At 35.4% G+C, this 22,760-nt stretch overlaps 1 long non-coding RNA gene across 1 annotated transcript in view; it reads left to right on the forward strand.

Annotated features, from left to right (window-relative positions):
- LOC145681884 (uncharacterized) overlaps positions 1 to 14,906 on the forward strand; it is a 160,442-nt gene extending 145,536 nt beyond the window's left edge. The window contains exons 2-4 of the long non-coding RNA XR_014130868.1: positions 8,606 to 8,715; positions 11,615 to 11,632; positions 14,139 to 14,906. This is a non-coding gene — a long non-coding RNA (uncharacterized LOC145681884). The remainder of the gene's footprint in view (positions 1 to 8,605; positions 8,716 to 11,614; positions 11,633 to 14,138) is intronic.
- Positions 14,907 to 22,760: the final 7,854 nt, after the last annotated feature.

The following is a 22,760-nucleotide window of genomic DNA, read 5'->3' on the forward strand; positions in this document are numbered from 1 at the left end:
ATCCCCTTTCGTTTATTCTGTCTTAAGAACAAACGAAAAGTCGTTACAAGAAAAAAAAACACTTGAACGCTACTGTTACGTGTAGGAAAAAAAGTTTGTTTCCCTCACCTTCTCAATATGTAGACAGATTAATCTTGAGATTGAAAATATGAAAGAAGAAAATTAAGGAAGACCAACATGTAGGAACAAGATTAACCGAACAGAATAATTTTAAAAAACAATTAATGCAAAGTACTTGGCTAAAATAAATAGAATAGTATGTAAAGAAGAAAACGGTTTAATAATTCAACAGGGGATTAGGATTTAATTAGACCTTTCGTCTCCAGTCTTAAATTGCTTTTGAAATATCTTTCTACGAAATTAAGTTATCTTTCTTTAGTTGTTTCACACCCACTCTATGAGTAGCCAGAGCCAGGGATGCATGCAGTGTTTTTTTCATAAGGGAGGAAGGTAAAAGACCAATTCTACGGGGAGAACAATACAGATTATTACAAGGCAGCAAAAGACCGGTACGCAAGCACAGTCGCGAATGCAAACATACTTTGATGCACACGCGCACATAATACAGGGTGGCGCCGAGCCGACTGAGACATTTCAAAGTTGAATATTGCGCAGGCGCGATAGTTTGGTATAAACGTTTACAGAAAAAAAAAACTTCTAGTTTATTAAATGTGTCCAAATGAACTTTTAAACTTTTACGGATTCTGAATCCTAATATACTTCCTGTATAAAAGTCTGAATCCTAATATACTTCCTGTATAAAAGTCTGAATCCTAATATACTTCCTGTATAAAAGTCTGAATCCTAATATACTTCCTGTATAAAAGTCTGAATCCTAATATACTTCCTGTATAAAAGTCTGAATCCTAATATACTTCCTGTATAAAAGTCTGAATCCTAATATACTTCCTGTATAAAAGTCTGAATCCTAATATACTTCCTGTATAAAAGTCTGAATCCTAATATACTTCCTGTATAAAAGTCTGAATCCTAATATACTTCCTGTATAAAAGTCTGAATCCTAATATACTTCCTGTATAAAAGTCTGAATCCTAATATACTTCCTGTATAAAAGTCTGAATCCTAATATACTTCCTGTATAAAAGTCTGAATTCTAATATACTTCCTGTATAAAAGTCTGAATCCTAATATACTTCCTTGAATCCTAATATACTTCCTGTATAAAAGTCTGATGGTGATATATATAAAAGACACTGTTTTAATTAACCCTTTAATTTTTTTTTATTTTTTAAGGTAAATTATAGACTTTCAGTCAAGCAGCTACAGCATCATGAAGACGTTACTTTCATACCTAAAAATAGGCACAAAAATTTAAAAGGGTTGAAATCTAACGTACCATGACATAGAATGAACCTATTGATTTGAAGTGCGATAAAGCCATGTAGCTAGGTCTTGAGTTTAGGGAAAATTGTTTATGGGACGACCATAAACAAACACTTACGGCAGGGTGAAAAATTTCAAAGTCAGACGCACTAGCCAATCCAAAAATGATGGTCGCCAGTATCTCTCACGTATAAATTGAGAGCCCCCCACCCAAGGGCGCCCATGTTGTGGTTTCCAAGGAGGGCAAGTATAAGCGCCGTTTCAAATATAATTTCAAATTTTGGTGTAACTAATGTAAAAATTCTATTGGGTTTTCGATATTCCCAAGTACAATTTCTTCTAGGGGGCGAGCGTCCCACCTTGCCCCCCTGATAGGCGCCCTTGCCCCCACCGGCCTTTGGTTTGACAAAGAAAGACTTCACATTCCGTGTTTTCTCTCACTCAGTGACAATTATTTTCGTGCGAAACAGAAACTACGCAGCTGTGTGAGTTTAGGCAGAAACCATTCCTACTGAACGCTAGTCGCCAGCTCTAAATTTCTAGTCTCCAATGGCTACCTGGCGACCGGATATTTTGCGCCCTGACTTATGGAATAACCTAACAATTTACTGTAACAGTTGTTTTAAAAAGAAAAGAAAGTGAATATGCCATTTTCTGTTACAGAAAAAACAGTTTACTTACCGTACTACTTCTGGAAAATTCGTTTAGGGGATAATTGCTTAGCTTGAGGAGCAGGATCTATAATTGCGTAGATTTTGTTCTAACTTGCATCAAGGTATTTTCCATACCAGAAATCAATAGTTGAAAATCTTTAAAATATCTCTTTCACTAACTTTTTTTTGGGGGGGGGGATTTTTAAGGTAAATTTTAAACTTTCAGTCAAGCAGCTACTGCTTCATCACTATTCATCCAAGAACTTTGGTTCGTACCTCATTCTCTTTAGAATAAAGCAACCTTCCAAACGGTACCATTCGCATGTTCGTATCATATACCTGAAAAGAGAAATTCGAAGGATTTTTTCTGAAAAAAAAAAAAACTTTTACTGAGATTGACGCTCCTCTGGACCAGTCCTGTTTTAACGTGCATCTGAAAATTACTTGAGAAATACTAAGTCGATTACGCAATGCGTGCACTGAGAAAAAATTGTAGATGGCGTACGTAAAAAGGTAGATTACATGCGTAATTCCTGTAGTTTTTGGACTTAACGTACAGCAGACGTATAACTGAAAAAGCATGTTTTATAACACTTTCCGTATAAGTATTCCATCTATATGTACTTTCCGTATGAAACAATGTAGGCGGTCAGGATCTCATATACAAATGGACGTATATAACATATAGCTGACGAAGGTAATATAAGTATATGCATGTGATATACGGAAAACTGTTAGATGTCAGACATCCTGCAATGGCATGATGTAATATCTAAGGGCAGTGCGTGTGTAGCATACAGATAACATATGCTCCATACTGATTTCTGTAATAAGCAAGAGAATTCCGTATATTTGTACAATATACCGCTGTCCGGAGAACGGATTTTTCTCAGTGTGTGCAAAATATCAATCAGATTTCTTGAAAGCTAAGACGAAAAAATATTTCCATTGGGCATAATAAAAATAGAATGTTGTTTTCTTGAAGGCCAAACAGATGACATTTGCAAGGCGCACCTTACTGGTTTAAATTTTTATATATATACTATGCAGATTTTAACTTGTTACATTAATATGGAATAGAGTTATTAAATATACCAGGTCTGGTCTTAAATTATAGGTGTACATAATTAATCAATATATATGTTTAGTAATATTATATCTAGTAAACTGTGTATTTAACTTGTAAATTCTTGTATTTTAAATAACTCTTCTTTAGGTTGGAAACACTTCTCGCTGGGGCTGCCGAAGCGATTTTTTTCTTTTTCTTCTTCAAGAGGAACTTTTGGTTCCCCGCACCCCGCGAGTTGCCCCTTAGTTTGTCTTTTCGAACGGCTATAAATACGGACGGGAATTGTGTAACAGGGTTTCACTTTTTGAAGACAGCCCCAGAATGAGGTGGCTCGGTAGGTTCTGAATGAGGACCAGTTAATCCGGAATTCTCTTTAACTTTTTTGATTTTTGCCCAGAGTTATGTGGCAGTAGAGGATGGTTCATATGGAGAACCAAGGTAGTCAGTGGATAGGAAACCACTCAGTAATGTGTTGGTTCTAAGTAGGAACCAAGGATAAGAGATTTAGTTTTAGTTAGTTTCTAGTAAATCAGTTATATTGAAATTTATAAATTTTGTTGTTCGATTTAGGTTGGGAGGGATTGAGAAGTGTTTTAGATGGGTTGTAGCTAGGGAATTAATTTTGTTAATTTTTCTTTTTTTCTCGATTCCCAATCAGAGAGGGATAAGAGAAGGATAGAGGGAATTGGACAAAAATGATGTTCAGTCGAGTACACAGTGGGTACTCGGTTTGTAATAGTTAGTGAGAGTCCAATAGTCTGGACTCCATAAAATTTTGACGCCTAGTCTTGAAATATAGACGAAGCCGATAGAGTATTTCCCTGATCAAAGAATTTTCCCGGATTCAATATACGGATCCAACAATACCCTTAACCTAACCCATACCTAACCTTAAATTATTAGCTAGTCTCCTCTGTGGAACGGATTCAGGTAAGATGAGTTCCAAGACAGGGAATTAGGTGTCGCACCCTATAAGTGATTAGCAGTGCTGATAGAAACTAACTAAGGAGTGTACTAACAGCTTGTAAGTGAACGCGAGTTAGTAACTCCACAGGCCCATCCTAATTAGTCACTGAATGGACAAACTAGAGATTCAATTAACAATTAAGAATTCTAGTCAGGAAATTTAAATTTTATCTTAGAATTTCATAAATTAACACTTTTTAAATTAGTTAATAAATAGTTAAATTTTAAAAGTATCTATGATTTCTATATTAAAAAATCGTATCCGAGAGTTTGATTTAGTTAATTAAAAATCCCCTAGACATTTTACTTATAAGCGAGTCAATTTGCACTTCCAGCTTCTCAATAAGTTAAAGGATAGATAAGGAAGTCCTTGAGAGAACGATAAGATAAGGAATCCATTAAGTCTTCGCTCAGGGAGGAACGCGGAGATAGTATAGTGGAAGGTAAAGGAGGGAGAAGAAGAATAATCGAGATAAATTTTGAGGATAGTACAATTCTGGTTACTAATATATTCAGTAATACCCCTCTTTATTCATGAATTGGATTATATTGTGTTCTCAATCAGTGGATTCATTCTTTGAAGAACGGGAAGCGTAAGGAATAGATATTGAGAGTAGCGTTGCGCGTTAAGGGAGCGCCTATTGCATATTGGTGGCACATTAGGTTAATTTACAAGCAGTCGCACATTATGACCCCCACGAACTTGACGAGCTTCTTCTCAAAACACATGTGACCTGTTTCACAGTTCATATACGATTGAACAATTAAAAAAATCCAGCAGTAATAGATATTAAATTAAATTTCTAAACTAATACAGGCGTATGGTATATATGCTGTAAATCTCCAAAGAGTTGATCTTACCTTTAGCACGCGAAGAACTGAAATTTCACCTAGTAATCTCGTAAGTAATTATAAAGATAGCGAAAACGAAATAACGAAAAACATATAAAGTAAATTTCTTAGGCGAGCAGCTTAAAACAATAGAGAGAAAACAAACTTCTAGTTATTTGTGTTTCATTAATGCGCTGTTAACGTTGTGTCTTCTGCTGCATGAAAATAATTTCTGCTTTTGTAGCTGAAAATCTCTGATTGGTGTTAATACCTCTAACAAAATCTAACTCAAGCCAGTCTGCACAGAAATGCTGCGATAATTTACTTACAACTTCTCTCTGGTTGAAAGATGCGTGAATTCATTTGACGGATCGATAGAGAGTTTTTCTCCTTTTTCTAACTCATCAAAAAACTGATAAAACGAACCAAGTATTTAAGTGAAATTTAAAAAAACACGGTGTTTCTTCTTTCGTATTTCTTAAAACAAATTTCAAGTGAGTTCCAATCGTTTAAAATAATTTCAAATATTTCAAAGTGCTCCTGACAAAATGAATAAAGAAATTAAATTAAATATTGAGTTTGGTCTCTCAGTTACGCTCTTTAATCTACAGAAGAAGTACGATAAACTTAAGCGAATAATAATAGAATGTAAAAAGAATTGAAAAACGAAAGAGCTCCGAGAAAACGCACAAACCCATATAAACTTGAATTAATACAGTGATTTCTTGCGTACCATTGAGACACTGTTTTCCTATTACAGTGCTGTTCGTAAAAATTGCAACATAAAAAGACCCAGGTCTAAGTATTATGAAATTTATGCAAATTCCGAACATAACTACATAGCCTATTCAGTTACAATACAATCAAACTTTGATAAATTAATATGGAGTGAAGCCTCTTTAGGTTGTAGCATCGAATCAAACAGGCGCTGGATGCGCTCCTGATTATAGGATCACACTGGTAGAACTTATAAGAATATAATGGTATTTCGATCACGCTAGTGGGCCTAGCATGATCTTTGTTCAACTTAGGCATAATGGAACGTTTAACTGAACTATTTCATCTGTTCTCTCCAGAGGCAGATCCAGAACGGACTTCTGGGGGGCGGTGGGTTGTAATACTGCTACTTAGAGCTACTTTTAAGAGCTCCAAACTCTGGGATGGGTTTTAATTATATACAAAATAAGAAAGTTTCCCCCTCTGGGAGGGGGCAATCGCCCCGATTGTCCCCCTGGTTCTCTCCCCTTAACATATGAGCAATAAACGATTTATTTTCTCCAGTACCATATGTAGAAAGCAGTTTATATCGTCGGGTAAGAACTCAAGTTTTATCTGTCTCCTGCAAGTTCAGTGGTATTTCGAGCCGACTGGGAACTACTTAAAATGTTATGCAACCAACATGACAGCTTTGTACCGGTGGTTGCCTATATATCAGTTACAAAATGTTAATTTAATATTGGAATTTTTATGGGCACGTGGGTGACAATTACGCCATTATCATTTGAACGTGTCATTTGAAGAAGGGAAACATTCCGTTTAGTTAATTATAAAAAAGGTAAAACAAAACTTCCTGCTGGCCAAAATATTTTGTTTCTGTAAATTTTTGTTATTATGATATTGAATACTTTCAAACTAATGTAATCGTAAACCTTATTTCCCGATGGATTCGTCTTTTGAATAAATAGACATTGGCTATAAAACCTCATTTTTAACAACAACAACAAAAAAAGTTTCCCTTGTTCAAATGACACATTCAATTATTAGCTCATGGTAAATTGTTTCATCAATGTGAAATGACACAAATCTTCCCCGGACCAAGATCTGTCTTTGTATAAATTTTTCATGAGAATCAATTCAGTCGTTTTAGCGTGATGATGCAATACATACTGTAAAACTTCATATTACAAAAAAAAAAAAAAAAACTGTGTTAAGAGTATATTTTTCTCAGTGTCAGGAACATGTAGGGCATTATTAGCAGTATGTGTGCCATTGCAAGCAATATGTGTGTCATTGTTAGCAGTATTTGGGCATTGTTAAGCAGTATGTGGTCCATTGTTAGCAGTATGTGTCATTGTTAGCAGTATATTAGCCATTGTTAGCAGTATGTGTGACGTCGTTACGAAAACATAAACAACAATAGATATACGTTGTGATAGTAAACAGCGAATTGTTATATATGCAGTAAACATAATATGTTCCTGGAAAATAATGGCTATCAACTATAATTAGCACCTAACGACGAACATTTTAGAATCATAAAAATTCGTTTCTCTCAATTTTCTCAAAAACAACTCGAAGACTTACAGTCGTCCCTATCATTTTGTTCTGCTGAATGAGGTCTATGGATTGGTATATACCAAGGATATAAAATAGAGGATCTGCCCTTACAACAAAATCTTGAAGCCATACGTCACAGTTTCGCCACCCCTACTCTGCCCACTCCGCCCAATAAGATTGCAATGTTTTGAGCCAACAATCATGGCTGAAACGAAAGTAGCCAATCAGAAGATGTTGGAAACGTGAGTAGCCAATCAGACGTGCCGATGCTCAGTTGTTTTTTGGCTTCATTGATTTAATAGGATAAAGATACATATGGACAGATCCTCTATTTTATAACATCCTTGGTATACACCTTATCTTTCGACATTTTTATTTATTCGTTTGTTTTTTCGTTAAACGCTGATTGGAGCAAAGCACCTCTTTGTTCAACTTAGGCATTCGTTTGTCCAGATTGTCTTCCGATATGCCTGAACCGTTCCTAATCAAATATGACATGGTGATTCGAGAACGCGCATTGAATGTTGAAAGGGGTCACTTGACCCGAATCGGACATACAATTGAGGAATAACCACCGAAAAACGGGATGCTCATATACTTAACACTGGAAAAACATTTCGCGAGCCAATTCTCATTGTAAGTAACGGAAAATAGAATTTTCAGCATTAGAAATTGCGTGAAGCCTATTCCGCTTTGTTCTGCGAACATTTTTTTCAAAAACATTATTCTTTTCGTTGATATGCATGTCGTGTTCGTTCACGAAAATAATTGACGCACTAAACCATTCTATGAATAGTCATTTAAAGTCGATTGCTTTGCTTCATATTTGCAATTTATTGCTTACCTTATTATATTGAAGAATAAGCGCTTAGAGGATAAACGTGTTATGTTACACTTTTCAAAACGTTGAATTCTGGCGGTTCATTAGTCATGCTACGTAACATATCATATAGTGATTCCTCTTGGAGTCACTTCGATAGTAAGATTATTCATGGCTTTGGATTAATTATTTTAACAAAAGAGACACTGACCAAAGCTTAAAACCCACTTTATTTTAAATTATCATTTTGTAACGGTTTCGGATATCTAACATATCCTTCTTCAGACACTATATTTTCGATAGTGTCTGAAGAAGGATATGTTAGATATCCGAAACCGTTACAAATTATAATTTAAAATAAAGTAGGTTTTAAGGTTTGGTCAGTGTCTCTTTTGGTAAAGTAATTCCTCATCCCAGTGAAGAGATTTGGAAACGATGAAAGGTGTATGTCAACAGACATAGTTGTGAAAGTCAATTTTTCCGAAATATACAATTCGTTACATACTGCCTTTATCCTCTAATCGCTTCAATTCACAATGGTTCTTTACAGTTATTCCTAACATTCTCTATTATTCTATTTACTTTCATTTCAGAGTACATCATAATAGGATCTTTAGTTTTTTATTAATTTACTTATTTTTGCAGGTGAAATAATCGACGAAGATATTACCGAAGTGGATAACAATGGATTGGAATACCCTCCTGACTACTATGCCGAGACTTACCCTAAAAGCAATGAATTGGAAAAAAGAGCAGTAAGTTTTTTGTTTTTTTTTTGTTTTTTTTAATATATTATCTAAGAAGTCCTATAATTAATTTCTTCCGCACCTTCTTTTCTAGAAACGTACAGGATTTAGTATTGCTAAAATGTTAACAAAAAGTCACTTAACGAGAGACAAAATGACTCCAATTTGGGGTGAAAAGTCGCAAAAATTATTCGTGAAATTCCTTCCCTATGTTCACTGTGTATAAATAAATTTCTATAACTTATATACTCTAACCAAAAATCGGGACATCAGAGGTAACATTTTTATTTCGGGAAATTGTAATTCAGTGGAAGAGAGCTCACTCTGATGTATGGGGTCCCTGGTTCTATCCCAGCTCTTGAAGTGTGCTTCGTGGAGGACAGTTACCGTGTGCGTTGTTTTTTTCGATATTTTCTCATTTCCCCAACTTACACCATTCCACCATCTTTCATTACATCACGGCCTCCCTTAATCTGGCTGAATAATCGTGGGACCTTAAATTAGAAAAAAAAAAAAATATATATATATATATATATATATATATATATATATATATATATATATATATATATATATATATTAAATCAACGTACCATGATTATGCCTTGTGCGTTAAACAGAGAGATAATAAATAAAAATTAATAATGATGGAAGAATCAATTCAATTAAGATAATGGGATAAAATGGAAAAATCCCGATAAACATACGCGTAATGGTTTTAATCGAATCGAAGGTGCTTATCACTAGAGGTGACTGCCTCATCACTGAGCCACCGTGCATTCCGTATGTATATTTCAAGAGTTGGTGCATATTGTTTTCTTGTTGCGTGACTTCCTTTATTTCGAAATTTTAAAAAAAATCAAAATGGTAGGGCATTGTCCTTCGGTTTGCGAGGTCCTAAGTTTGATCCTCGGATGGATGTCAATGGGGTTATAAACGACGTACCTAGCGAACTAATATCAAGTATATGTATATACATCATGAATATTCGAACCAAATGAAATATATTATTCATTCCACATTCATAAGAAAGAATAGTATAATAAATAAGTTACATACATTAATGATCCTATTAGTGTCAAAGTTTTGTATTGTTATGATATACTGGATGTTGTTAATCAGACGGGTACCTTTGATACATGCAATATGCGCCCGCTGCAAGCTAGCTTTTTCACCGGAGGTTTGATAACATCGCGCTGCGGCTCATTGTACTGAAAGAAAAATATGTAGGTGGCGTACTTAAAAAGATAGGTTGCATGCGTATTTCCTGTAGTTTTTGGACTTAACGTGCAGCAAACGTATAACTGAAAAAGCGTGTTTTATAATTCTTTCTGTATAAGTGTTCCATCTATATGTACTTTCCGTATGAAACAATATAGGCGGTTAGGATCTCATATACAAATGGACGTATATAACATATAGCTGAAGAAGGTAACATAAGTATATGTATGTGATATACGGAAAACTGTTAGATGTCAGACATTCTGCAACGACATGATGTAACATCTAAGGCCAGTGCCTATGTAGCATACGGATAACGTATGATCCGTACTGATTTCTATAGTAAGCAAGAGGATACCGTATATTTGTACAATATACCGCTGTCCGGGGAACGGATTTTTCTCTGTGTGGTTGATGCCATCCACCAGTTTGGCTGATGCGAACTGTAGCATACTTTTCGTCAGCGAAGCTACATGAGACGTGGACCTAAAACTTAACGTGGAATCCGAACCACATGAGTTCAAGCCGGGAATTGAATCCGGGTTTCCCATGCCAAAGGCGCGTACCCTAACCGCTTAAACACGAAGAAGCTCAGGAGTGTAGTACGTGTACTCTGCTTATGGACTTATTAAAACAAATTTTACATATATAAAGTATAAAAGGTTTTATACAAATTTTTCAAATGATAATTTGATTAAATGTTTCAGTTGTTTTTTCTCGATCCTTAAAAGTTTAGTGACTCACTTGTGTCATGACACATCCGTTCTATTCATCCTTGACTCTCCTTCGAGAAGCAAATGAATAACTGTTAGTATTTTGTGGTCAGGAGAGAAAATCTAAAACTATAAAACAGTAATTGTTCAGACGTAAAGTTATAATGATGGGATTGTATTTCTCGGGTATTATCGTTTCAAAAATACATTAAATTCGGTGATTCATTCTTGTATAAAGGAGATTTACTGTGATTTATTGGTTAGTGTTGCCATTCGTCCCAGAAAATCCGGGACCGTCACCGGAATCGAGATCTTCGTACCGAAAATATTTCTCGGGACGCTTAAATGTCCGGGATTCCAGCGAAGAAGAAAGGAATGGAATATTATAGTTTGTTTTTTGCAGAGGATTAGGTCTATAATTACTCTCTTAACAGAAATAAAGTGAAAATTCAACGAAAGAATTTCTTGGAAGATGACAAACGCCGCCAGAACATATTCGCAATGAATTAAAGGTTCTAAAAGAAATACAACACGAACAGACAAAACATGTGAAAGGAAACTTATCTTGAATGTGCTAAAGCAACGGACTCTGAAAGCCACGAAACATAACAGATCCCGAGATTTTTTTTAAAAAAATTGCTTACCAAGGGGAAAGAGTAAAACGTCTGCTTACGTTTGCCTAACTAGGGAGAAGGTCTACTAAAATCACTAAAAATGTGATTACGTAATACTTGAACAACTCTATCTAATGGAGGAAAGTAAATTAGTATATAACACTTCATTTTAAGCATTTCAAAGATTCTCGTAATTTAGTAGCGTCCCGGGTTTTTTTTTTTTTTTTTTTTTTTTGAAATATGGCAACCCTATTACTGGTTCAATTTTTGCATTCATTCTTTCTTAACTTCATTTGCTTTTAAGGAATTATTTTCTGCTTTAATATATACTTCTAATAATTTATTTTTTTTTTATTTCAGTCTAACCTAGGAAGTAAAGTAAGTAATACAACTTTCACTTATTTTCATCGAAATACATATTTAACAATCAAAACCATACATAATATGTGTATAGGTATATTTGCAAGAAAAATACATCTAAGTTGTTTCATAATGAGTAGACAGTGGCGTATTTAGGATTTTGTTTCGCTGAGGGCTATGCACAACACGTGAACGAGCACTTCGAAATGGTCAGAAGGATTATTGTTATACGTGGAATTTCGGGGGGCTTGAGTCCGATAGCCACGCCCTAAATACGCCACTGTGAGCAACTAACAAAGACAGTGTAAGTCAGGAGTTCTCAACCTTTTTCACTGACATATATTAACTATTAATATCACCATAAATCGTAGATACCTTCAACAGCGTACCACAGGTTGAGAAACCCTAGTGTAAAGTCTTTCCAGCCTTAGAACAAAGTAGATGTAAATCAAGAGAAATGTATTACTCCGCGGCTCACACGTGTTTCGGCAGCGAGAGACGTGAACAGCAAGATCTTATGCTAGCTTATTGTGGTCGCATAATTTTCAAAGTGTAAGGCTCTGTTGGTTCGTATATAATTAACGCACTGACACTGACTACTGTTATGCTGGAAATACATATTTTCTTAATTCCTTATATAAACGAGACTAGCAGCGTTCACCCCGCTTCGCTGCGGTCACCCCGGAACGCAATAAACTTTGTTACTTAGATAATTTTTACTTTTTCGCTTTCAATTGATATGATAAAAACCATAGAAGATTGCAGTAAATGTTAACATTATATCGCCTGTCATTTATGTTAACCCGCCCCGCTTCGCTGCGGTCACCCCCGAACGCAATAAACTTTGTTAATTAGATAATTTTTACTTTTTCGCTTTCAAGTGATATGATAAAAACCATTATAACGCCTGTCATTTATGTTAACCCGCCGAGTCACAGGGTCATGCGGGTTGCATATAAATACGTTTATTTTTACCTATGATGAATAACTAACAAAGGATGGATACTTGAATGGTCCATTATCTCAAGACACTGGTAATTAAAAATTAAAGTGATATGATAAAAACCATCTAGGGTCCAAATCCTAAGAACCCCCCAAAAATGAAAGAAATCGGTTCAGCCGTATTAGCGTGATGAGCGGACAAAGGATTTGTGCGTTCTCTTTTATATATATAGATTACCTCTGTTCCTGTTATCTTTTGTGTTTTATAACACGAGAGGAAGGTGGATTATTGTAACACTTTTTCGCAATGAAACACTCTGCATTCTACAATTTCAAATGAGTGGGGTCGGCGCGCGAACGCATACGCATGCGCAGTAAATACTATATGACGGGTGAGGTTGAAATAAAGCTACATCTGTTGTTAAATATTATATATATTGCGTTTATTATCACAAAATACAGGATAAATTCGGATATTTTTATTTGAAATTATTATTTTAGTAGGGATTATACTGCGGTAGGATATTAGTGCAGTGAGACCAACAACCAATCACTGGTCATCGATCCACTGGTATCTAGGTGGGTTTGTTTACATCCATTTTTGTCTAAGGCTGGAAAGAGATTAGTAATTACATCAAATGCTGCTTCTTCTGCTACTACTACTACTACTACTACTACTACTACTACTACTACTACTACTACTACTAATAATAATAATAATAATAATAATAATAATAATAATAATAATAATAATAATAATAATAATGATAATAATAATAATAATACAGCATCCTCTATCGTTGTCCTGTAACGCAGCTCCCTTGGGAGGGGGAGACAAAGCAGTGGGAACAGTTCATATTGCGAGGGTTGATCTTGCACTCACCAACTGCAAATAGATTCAAACCCTAGACCAGCGTTTCTCAACCGCTGTGTCGCGACACATTGGTATGTCACGAATACATGTCAGGTATATCGCGAGATTTTTAATGTCTTCTAAGATCTTCCGCAAAGAAATTATCTATAGAAAAAAATAAAAAACATTATCGCTAATCGATTTGATTTGAGACTTGTCTTCCAAGTTTAAAGGCGGAAAGTTCGGTTTTAACTTTGTTCAAGAGTCTTACGTAATGTGCTTTTGAGATTTGTATCTCATAGTCATTTCATAATAAAACAACGTATGAATTTATATGTGTTTGCTTTTTTTGCATCTAGGAGAAAAATCACATGCAAGGGTGTCGCAAAAGTTTGAAACGTACTTTCGTGTGCCGCAAAGGAAAAAGGTTGAGGAACGCTGCCCTAGACGTGCTTGGAACTCCACGATAATAAGATCCCATTATTATTATTATTATTATTATTATTATTATTATTATTATTATTATTATTATTATTATTATTATTATTATTATTATTATTATTATTATTAAAGTACTATTGGTAGTAAAATAAAGAAATGATTTATATCCATAATAATGTTCTTCTTTCCTTCTATTTATAATTTACGGTGGAATTGTCTTCTATTTTTTGATTGTTATGCTTGTATATGTTTTGATAGGATTCAACATACTTAGCTCTTTCTTTTCAGCGACGAAAACACTGAAGAGTCCTTTGCATGTGATGAAAAAAAAATCGAGTTCGAGGTTTCAAATTATTTACGTGTGTTATACAAGGGTGAGAAAAAATTGGTTTTTTGATGTCCATTCACTCGATATATTTGCAGTGTCTTTTTAGAACTGCATCGTTTAGAATACCGAGTAAAACTTTTAAACTTAAAGTTAATACAGTAAAACCTGCCTTCAAGGACCCTTTATTAAACGGAAAACTGTCTTAAAGGGAAATATTTCATGGTCCCATGGATTTTGGAGTAAAAGACATGAAAAAGTCCCTTCATTAAGCGGAAACTGTGTTATGCGGACAACGGAAAGCAAAATAAACCTTTAACGGAAAATTCTGAGTTTCAGACTACATCGTTTAGAAAATTTTTAAACATCCTGTGAGAGGGTAAACATATACTGTCTGCGATAAATACTTCGTTCTTTTGTTAAATCTTTATGGGCAGTGTTGACCTTTGTCAATCACTACTCATATTCAGCTCCCACAATTTTTCGGCTAGTCCTACGTTGCATGTCAGCTGTCAGTCTTCTTTGTAGACGTACTTCTGTTCCGCTTGTGTAGCAACTAGCGACAGTCAACAAAAATAAAAAGAAAACTGACAAAACAAAGTTCTGGAAAAAAGGAATTGAGGTAAAGCAGAAGTTATATATCTCCATCACGTGTCGTGAAAACAAGGAGGAAAGAGTTCAGAGGACTTTCAAAATTCCAGAGAAAGCTTTTCTGTGTCCTGAAGTATACCGCAGCCAACTAGTAGCAATGTATGCAAAACAAATCCTGCTTGACTATTGGGAAAAATAAAGGAAAGTGTGCACAGCATATTTTGTGTTTATTTTAAGTTATTTTGGGTATTAATCCGTAGAAGGAAAAAGTACTGTAATTGAACAAGTTGCGTACATCAATATATTTTCTCATTATGTCCGTTATAAGCATATATATTTTTTAACGGAAAGGTCTATCTCCATCAAGCGGAAATCTGTCTTTAACGGAAATTTTTGCGAGTCCCGCTCGATTCCGCTGAAGACAGGTTTCACTGTATAAGTTTAAAATTTTGGCTCGATACGTTGAGGAAATTCATATTTTCGTATTTGCAGCGAGGATTTCATATATTCTCCGCGCATCCAAAAATGAGGATACAGTAGTTTCCGGGAGTGAAAGAATTTATAAATAATGCGATTTACTTGAAAATAGTTGTTTGTTATTGTCAAATGATAATCATATTCTTATTGTTAATTTTACTGTTATTTTGAAAAAAGAAAGATAAACAAATACTTTTTTACGTGTGAGAATTTGATTTTCGTGCAGACTATGTCAATTTTGTGGTTACGTTGTTCAACAACCTTAGCAGAAGTATAAAATATGTTAACAGTGTGACCATCGCTAGTACTTTCGTACTAGATCTAGTACTTTTTACAATATTTTAGTGTTCTAGTACGTTCACCAACAAATCTACTACTTTTCTTCTCTTCTTTCCTCATAAATATATTTGGGAAAGAAAAAAGACTCTTATGAAAATTTGGCACTGTACGAAAATTTCACTGTTCCTGGTAACCTTTTTTTCTGCCTTTTTTTCAATAGTGGTATCTGCAAGAGCGGAAGTGGGATATAGGTGCCGTTCGGTCGCCTCCTCCAACTAAGAAATGACCACAGTAAACAATATTACATATTTGGTGATCCGTTTAAACAGCAGGGTATTAAGGAATTGAAACTCGATTTTCTCAATAAGCCCGTTTTATGATAATTTTCTCCTGACATCCTCTATATTTGCCACACTTGTGTTACTTTATTGGTTTCACAGTGAGTTCTAATACGACAATTAAGCAGGGATTCCGCCAGGATTTTTTTGTGGGGGTGTAAAGTCAAAATTGGAACGGTGTAAGTGTTTTTCACAGTTTGTGTCGAATTTTGACTGTAAAAAATTTAAAGTTGGAGGTTCTTTTAAGAATGTGGGGGTTACTCCCCCACCCACAGGAAAGGCGGAGCTGCTGGAAACTTTCTAATAAGATATTAATGTCGTAAAATGTCATGAATAGGGTGAAACGGGAGCAGATAAAATTTTAGTACTTTTTCCCCAGATCTAGTACTTTTTTTCTTTTAGGTTGGTGAGCAACATGGAAATTTTAAAACTTTTCTCTCGCTTGGGAAAGCTGTTTTATACCTTGATAAGGCCTCTTCTTCGTAACTGCATCTATATATTCTAACCTTGGTCTTCCTCTTTCTATTTTTTTTTCTGTCTTTCCCTTTATCATCACGGTGATCCAATCAGAGTGCCAAATAAGTTGGCCAAGCATGGTGTTTCTTCTTTTTCCTATTATCTTCATGATCTGTCGTTCTTCACTATCTTCCTTTAGTACGTCTTCATTCCTTTTCCTTTCGGTCCATGATATGCGCAGCATTCTGCGCCAACACCACATTTCAAATGCTTCCAGCTTTATAGATTAGTACGAAATATTTTTGCTGGGTGGACACATTGTATGTTAAAATCCAAGATGGCCATCAACAGAAATTTGATGGACCGTTAACCACAGTCAATGAACAAGTCAAAGAGATTGTCATTTAGTGAATAACATAAACGTGTAGTAAGCTCTAAATTCTATTTCAATCTCAAAGTTTAACAAAGTGAACAAAATCTTCCAGATTTACGCCCTACGTTCATGCTATGTAGAATGAAGAAGTGATGATGAGAATGAATGAATAAAGTTCGAGGAAATAAGAGAATCTCAAGAAAACCCATGCAAACAGTAGATTTGTGAAGAGTAAAAATACAAAAATGATATTTTTTTTTTTTTTTTGGAAAACAGTTCTAAGAGTTTTGACATATATCAGTATTTCATAAACAACCCTATACTGTGTTATAAGTCACTTTTCTGGGTATAATCTTCAAGTAGTAGTTTATTTTTATTAGTTTATACCTTTTCATACGATTTTCTCGTTAACAATTGAGGTGATATTGTTCATATTTTACGAAAAAATATTTCGTTCATAACCTGACAATATGGCATAACTCATTTCTCCTGAAAATATCCACTAGACGCATTTAGCTCCCAAAAAGCAGAAAGGTGCTAAGCGCCGTTTTCCTTCATTTCCAACTAAGTGCATATCCTGACTACCCATTTCATGTTTAATGTTGTGCACAAAGGAGACAAGTGACAAGGAGACAATATGAAAGGTCTGCAGTGAAAACTGAATTCCTTCTTTTTTCTTTTCTTTTCTTTTTTTTTCAGTTTTCTCAAATACGGTTCATCCAGTTTTGTTGATATTTTATAAACAAATATTTCATTAATAGCCCTAACGTCTGGAATAAATAATTTCTTATTAAAAAAAATCACAAAGTGTAGTTTCCTTTTCGATGCGTGTTTTCATCGGGCTAAGTTTTCCGAAAATATGTTATAATTGTGTTCATATCTCACAAGAAAATGTTTCATTAACAACTTCAGCGTAACTGGTTTTACTTTAAGGAGTAGGAAGGAGAATGTTTTGTGCGGTGGTCCGTACATTTTCACTTTCTTTCTTGAACTTATTTTATTTCTGCAGTGTAACAGCTATTAATGGTAACGTGACACTAATGCTGAATTATGCATTTTATTGAAAAAAAAATCTTATGTCCTCATTCAGGCATTAGATGTTACCTGTTGTAACTTTGATATTTTTATTATTTTCAAAAATGTCGTCTATTTAATGTCTACTTGGGATTATTTCATTAGTCATTGAGCAAGTTTTTATGTAAAGCCCACGCAACCAATTTCAATACAAAGAATAATAACAAAATGAAGACTGCGCCATTTTGAAAATTTTGTATTTGCCTGAGGGGGAAGATTGTAAGTTTCTTATATATTCAGGTTAAATAAAAGAAGAACGAAAAATATTTTCTACTGAGTATAAAAGCAGGATCTTTTATACACAATGTTCTGTTGTCGATCTTAACCAATTGCCTGGAAGACATTTATGGTAATCTGGTAAAAGAAAGAAAAAAAACGCTGAGAACCAGAAAAGACTTTTTATATCATCATAGGCATTGGGTTTTAAAGTAGCTGTGATTATGCAAACCGTAAGGAAGAAAAACCTCTTTTACGAACACGCATCTCACTCGCTTATATGCATTTTTTAAAATTAATCCCATCGCAAGAATCCACGCATTTGCAAACACATCTACGAAAGATAATACATGAAATTTATACCTGGAGTAATGTCAGATATAATTTCGCATTAGTATTTAAGACTAGAAAATCAACGTCACTTTATAATGAAGCGAAACGAAAAATGTATCGCTAAGGGGAGAAGTTGTTTTTAGTCATCCAGATTATGTTATGGAAAAGTATAGCAAATGGCTACGTACATGCGTTTGTTTGGCTGTTGACAAGTATGAGAACAAAACCGTTTAGAGATAACGAGAAAGTTTTCTGATGTGGCTTCAGTGTCCTCTTATTGAGTTTTATTCTTTGAATATTCTCAAGAATTAGCATATTGTCTTTTCAGACTACATTTTAGGACTTGTAGACCATAAGCGCAGTGACTGTGCATTTTAGGACTTGTGCACTCAGTGACCGTGCATTTGAGGTCTTGTATACTATAAGACCATTGACTGTATATTTTAGGACTTGTGCACTATATGTCCAGTGACTGTATATTTTAGGACTTGTGTACTATAAGCCCAATGACTGAGCATTTTAGGACTTGTGTACCACAGGCCCAGTGACTATGCATTTTAAGACTTGTGTACTATAAGCCCAGCGACTGTGCATTTTAGGACTTGTGTACTATAAGCCCAGTGGCTGTGTATTTTAGGACTTGTGTACTATAAGCCCAGTGACTGTGTATTTTAGGATTTGTGTACTATAAGTCTAGTGACTGTGTATTTTAGGACTTGTGTACTATAAGGCCATTGACTGTATGTTAAGACTTGTGCACTATAAGCCCAGTGACTGCATGAATTGTAAGACTTCTGAATGTTGGTCGTTTTTAAGGAGCTTGGTTTACCATAAACTCTTGTACATATTTAATTTGTTTGTTCATTCGAGAAACACAAAATCTCAAGAACTCTTGATGGATCACCATCAATTTTGGCCAGGGTGTACGAAATGAAAAGTTAGAAATCACGTTCCTTAATCGAAGTGTTTCGTCCATTTAATTCCAAGATATGGGCAGTGAAAAACCGGTCTCGCATGTATTCCTATGGGAGTAATTATGAGTATCATCCTTGCTTGATAAACTACCCGCAAGTTTGTTAAAATTAGTTGAAAATATCTCGACCTCCCTTTCTTACAAGCCAGGGTACCTCGGTGTAACACACCGATTTTTATAAGATTGCACAGACATAGAGAACATCGAAGAAGAAGCGACCCGTATTTTTTTATATCGTGCCAACAAGCGCATTGAAAGGGTCAAATAGGAGCATAAAAATGGGGTCAAAATGAGATTTAGTGGAATATAACGAGAACGAGAAGAAATATCGGAAAGGGTTAAGTGTACTAAATACTACCCATAGTCGACGCAAGGTAATGACGTAGAACAGATCCTTGCGAAGAAAGGAGAACATCCGGAAATGGACCAATCACGTGTACAACATTGTCACAATGTGTTACGGAAATAAGCGAAAAGGGTGATAAGGAGCAGGAAGAAAGAAGAAAATACGTGTTTTTGCTTTGGGTGCATACATCACCCATATGTGAAAAAAGACGCAGATTTATCTCAATGCACGAAAATGGAGAGTACACCGGAAGGATGCAAACGCCGTTCGTATAGACAGCCAGCGAGACAGTACTGCGCAGAGAGTTGCATATATCGCGTAGTGGAAACAAAAGTGCATAGCACAGTAGAATGTATTGGCAGGTAGTCCACATGCATAAGATAAACAGCGACAGTAGTATCAATACCACGCATGAGTATCAACATTACATCACTATGAAAATACGCGTACAACATAACAGTAATAGTAACATTTTTGTTTTTGTGTTACTAGTGCCTACGCACATTTTCGTTTTCAACATCCATCTCATCGTTGTTCTCATTATGCGATATATGCAACCCACTTCGCAGTACTGTCTCATTGGCTGTCTATACGAACGGCGTTTGCATCCTTCAGGCGTATTCTTCATTTTTGTGCATTGAGATGAATCTGCGTGTCTTTCGCGTACGGGCAACATATGCACCCAGAGCAAAAACACGTATTTTCTGTTTTCTTCTTGCTCCTTATCGTCCTTTTCGCTCATTTCCCTAACACATTGTGACAATGTTGTGCACGTGATTGGTCCATTTCTGGATGTTCTCCTTTCTTCTCATGGGTCTGTTCTACCTCATTGCCTTGCGTCGATTATGGGTAATATTTCGTACATTAAACCCTTTCCAATATCCCTTCTCATTCTCGTTATATTCCACATAATCTCATTTTGACCCCATTTTTATGTCCCTATTTGACCCTTTCAATGCGCTTGTTGGTCGATATAAAAAAAAATACGTGTAGCTTCTTCTTCGATGTTCTCTATGTTTGTGCAATCTTATCAAAATCGGTGTGTTACACCGAGGTACCCTGCCTTGTTAGTGTTCTGGCTACTGTCGTGGCCTAAATAGGCAACTTCAGGAGCAACAATTCCCCTGCCTATGAGGGTCATTCAATAAGTCCTTTGAAAATCCTAAAGATGACACTCGTAGTACGAAAAAGGTTTGCTTTTAAGCATCATTTCTCACTAGACTGTTGCTAAAACTTCAGCTATAATCTATCCGTCACGTTGTTTCATTGTCATAGTCGATTGAAGAAATAAACATTTTGTTTATTTAGAAAAATGAAAAGAAATGAGTTTTGTGCGATTATTAAACACTACTATTTAAAAGGTTTAAGGGGCCACGGTGGCTCAGTGATAGAGCGTTCACCTTTGGTGCATGAAGTCCTGGGTTTGATCCCAGCTTGCGTCTAGTGAACTTTGTGGTGGACAAAAACCGTGTGCGTGTGTTTTCTCGGGATTCTCCCGTTTCCTCCTACTTTCTTCATCCCACCATTTCATTCATTTCTCATCATCACCGTCTCCTTTAGCCTAGCCGGCATAACTGTGGGACGTAAAACTGAAAAATATCATTTTTTAAAAGCTTTAACACCGAAAGAGATCAAAAACGAGTTGGATGGAGTTCATGTCACATCTGAACCTGTGTTGACGGCCGTTTACAATTGTATAAACGAGTTCAAATGTGGCCGTACATTCAGAAATGATAAACATCGTTCGGGACGTCCAGTGGAAGTGACTTCCTCCGAAATAATTGACAAAATTCACGATATGGTTTCGAGTGATCGACGAATCAAAGTGCGCTAAATAGTTGAGGCTACAGGCATATCATACAGTGTTTTCAATTTTACACGAAAAATTGGATTTAAAAAAAAACTCGGCAAGATGTGTGCCGCATTTGCTGTCAGTGGAGAATAAACGCAATCATGTGATCGATTCATAGGGCGGTTTTGCGCGTTTTCATCGCAATCTCGACGAGTTTCAGCGTGGATACATAACAGTAGACGAGACACAGATACATTATTGCACTCCAGAAACAAAAGAACAGACGAAACATTAGATTTTTAAAGGCAATCCAGCTCCGAAGAAGGCGAAGACGAAATCGACCGACATGATGATGGTCAGTTTTTTGGGATGCATACGGAATCATCTACATCTATTACTTGGAAAAAGGACAAACGATGAATGGAGAGTATTAAACGTCGTTATTCCATAGATTGAAAGAAGAAATCAAGAGAAAACATCCTTATTTGACAAAGAAAAGATCTCTTCCATCAATGCAACTTTTGATGGCGAAAATTATGGAATTAAAATTCGAATTGCTACAATATCCATCGTATTCACCAGATTTGGCCTCAAGTGATATATATATATATATATATATATATATATATATATATATATATATATATTTAATTTGCAAACTTGAAGAAATGACTAGGCGGATAACGATTCACGTCGAACGAAAATGTCATCGCCCAAGCTGATCCCTATTGTGAGGACCTTCCGAAATCTACTTTTTGGACGGCTTAAAGAGAGAGAGAAGCTGGAAAAAATGTGTCGAGCTAAATGAAGATTATGTTGAGAAATAAAAAAATCTACCCAAAATGATTTATTTATCTTTCTTTTAAAGGGCTTATTGAACCACCGTCGTATCATTACTGGCAGAATAGGGTTGGGTCACGCCTGTTGCCAGTAAGACAAAAATATCTACGATTGGAATAGCTATACTGTACTGTTAGCAGTCTTTTTCTTATAACCGATAAGATTTTAGAATCAGAACCTTAATTAGATTAAAAATGTCATATTTGAGTATGTCCCAAGTATAATAGTAGCTACCATAATTAGAGTATGCCATTTTCATTTCGTTGTGTGGTTCATTAAAGAAACGAATGATACAATTCTCATACAATGTAGACGAACCACCCACACTCATCAAACAATCTGCATTCGCCATTTCTTTACGAGAGTCCATCTGTGTTTAATTATCTGTGGCGTTCTTACGGAAGCTTCATCCGCTCGAGCTACAAGTGCCTTAATAATTAATGGAAGATCCACTCATTATAACTTCTTCTCCTTTCTTCCTTTCATTAGCTTTCCCT

This window comes from Thermobia domestica, chromosome 3, assembly GCF_964235325.1.
Source record: "Thermobia domestica chromosome 3, izTheDome1.hap1.1, whole genome shotgun sequence".
Lineage (NCBI taxonomy): Eukaryota > Metazoa > Arthropoda > Insecta > Zygentoma > Lepismatidae > Thermobia > Thermobia domestica.